Below are 2,402 nucleotides of genomic sequence, written 5' to 3' on the forward strand. Positions count from 1 at the left end.
ATTTTGGTCTAAAAAGAGATCACCTGTTAGCATATCTGGTCTCTAAAAAAATAAATTGAGAAATGTCAGGTACCCTGTCCATTTTTGGACTTCCTATTAATCTCAAGGTTTTTTCCTCAGTTTTCAGAGGGTGTCTCTTTCTCAGTGAAACGGGCAACACGTTTGGGAAACAGACCGTACATACTGTTAGTTGTACAGTGCAAACAAGCTAGAAGTGGAAGCAAGTACCTTCATCTCACTTCTGCTCTCTCAATCCTAAATTAATACATTGGAATTCTAGCATATAGCTTTCGGTTTACATGGACGTTTTAGAGCTTCAGTCACTACACGCTGCTTCTTTGTTTTATTTGTCTCTACTTTCAGTTCCACCCAGTAAAGGAAATGCAGAAGAGAGGGATCCTAGTAACTGACCCACAGAAAGTTTGCAACTTCTTCTTCCAATGAAAAAACAGGTACATTCTAGAACATTTTCTTTCAAAACCTTTCTAGACTCCTTTCAAAGAGATGGGGAGAGGGATCAGCTCTCAAACTTGACTCATACAGACAACACTCTTAACATAGAGTTATTATTTCCAGATCTATATCCTAATACTGTCTGATGAAATAAATGGCATTCAACCTACCCCCTCTACTTTTTTAGTATAACCTGCTCATACAAACCAAACTGGTGTATAAATCTTAACTTTTGAATGATACAATTTAGCACTAAAAGATATAAATGTTAGTCTCTTGATCAACCACTATGGCATTATTTTCTTCCTTTAACAGTGAGTTGAGACTCACTCTACTAAAATAATCTGAATTTTGCAGTAGATTTTCTGCACACTAAGCAATTTTGCAGCCTGGAGAAGAAAAAGAAAAGTCCCCTTCCCAAACAAGAGATCCTTCATTCCCAAACCTCAGAACAAGGTTATTTGGCGTGGCAGTAAGAGCACTTGCTGGTGCTTTGTGAAGATGCAACTTCTCTGACGAACAGGAGGAGCCAACACTGCTTCTCACTTGTAAACTACATCAAAATGCTTTATGTGGAAAAGTCTCTTCCTTAATAATGTCTTCCCATGACAAATAACTGTTGCATTTTCCAGTGAAGTGCTATGTAAATGGAAAGCCAGGAGGCATCTACAGGATCTATGAAGAGCCTTTTTAAAAAAGGGGTGGGGGGGGGGAAGACTTTGAAAGCCTTAACACTACAGCGCTGCGATGGTGCGTTTCACTCCTAGGCTTGCACAACTTTCTACTAGAGCAGTTTTGCAAAGTTTTTACAAGAAGAGAAGAAAAAGGGGGAGGGAAAAAAAAAAAAAGAGCGAGAGCGAAAGAGAGAGAGAGAGAGACGGGAGCTGCTCAGGAGCCCGCGGTCTTTGTTCGCAGGAGGAGCGCAGCGCTCCCCCGGCGCCGCGCTGCCGCCCGCACAAAGCGGGACACCTCGCTGCCCTCCCGCCCCGGCCCGGCCCTCCCCGGCGGCAGAGACCGACCCCCCGCCCCGCCGGCCCGGCCCTCCCACGTGCTTCACCTGCGGGCCGGACCGGACCGGACCTCATAGACCCCCCCCACCTCCACCCCCCGGCCCCCCCCGCTCACTTTCGGGACGGGCTCCGCTGGGCTCTCGGTCGGCTGGCGGCGCACCCGCCTTCCCGCTGGGGGGGGCGATGGCGGCGGCGAGGCGGAGCCCCCCGGCCCGGGCCCCAACCCCAACCCCGGCCCCAGCCGGAGGGGGCCCGCTGCCCCCCGCGGCGGGGCTCGCGGCGCCGCTGGGCCAGCCGGGCGCCGGGGACAGGCGGCTCGGTGCGACCGGGCGGCCTCACGGGGGCAGGCGGGGCCAGCCCCCGGCGCGGCTCCGGGCGGCGCTGGCGGCCGGGCTGGGCTCCCGCTCGCCTCCCGCGGCGGCCGGCCGGCAGTCCCCGGCGCGCCGCCTCACATGGAGGAGCTGCCGCCGCTGCCGCCGCCGCCGCCGCCGCGCCGCCCGCTGGCTGCCCCCGCGGCCACTGCCTGCGCCGCCGCCGCCGGCCGCGAGGCGAGTGGCTCGGCCCGCGGCCCCGGCTGCGCTCCCCCTCGCATGCACTCGGGGCGCCGGGCAGCGGCGGGGGCCGCTAGGGCCGCAGCCGGGCGGCGCGGGGCAACCGGGCGGCGGGGCTCGGCGCCGCTCCCGCTCCGCTCTCCGGCATGTGGGAGCGGCGGCGCGGGGCGCTCCCGGGGCGGGCGGGCGGACGGCGAGGGCCGTTGGCGGCGGTGGCGGCGGCAGCGCGCGCCCGGGCGTCCGCTGGTGGCTGCGCCTGGCGAAGGGGGCGGGGGGGGGAAGGGCGGGGGGGAGCCAGCGGCCGGGCGAGCGCCAGCGGCGGGGCGTCGCGCGCGGATGACAGCCGTAACCGGGCAACAGGCCCCGCCCCGTGCCGGCGCGGGGCGAT

The 2,402-nt window shown here is 59.2% G+C and overlaps 1 protein-coding gene across 1 annotated transcript in view; it reads right to left on the reverse strand.

Annotated features, from left to right (window-relative positions):
- Positions 1-1,712, reverse strand: part of FBXW7 (F-box and WD repeat domain containing 7) — a 191,148-nt gene extending 189,436 nt beyond the window's left edge. The window contains exon 1 of the mRNA XM_068942291.1: positions 1,579-1,712. The gene's annotated coding sequence lies outside the window, so the exon portion shown is untranslated. The remainder of the gene's footprint in view (positions 1-1,578) is intronic.
- Positions 1,713-2,402: the final 690 nt, after the last annotated feature.

This window comes from Struthio camelus, chromosome 4, assembly GCF_040807025.1.
Source record: "Struthio camelus isolate bStrCam1 chromosome 4, bStrCam1.hap1, whole genome shotgun sequence".
NCBI lineage: Eukaryota > Metazoa > Chordata > Aves > Struthioniformes > Struthionidae > Struthio > Struthio camelus.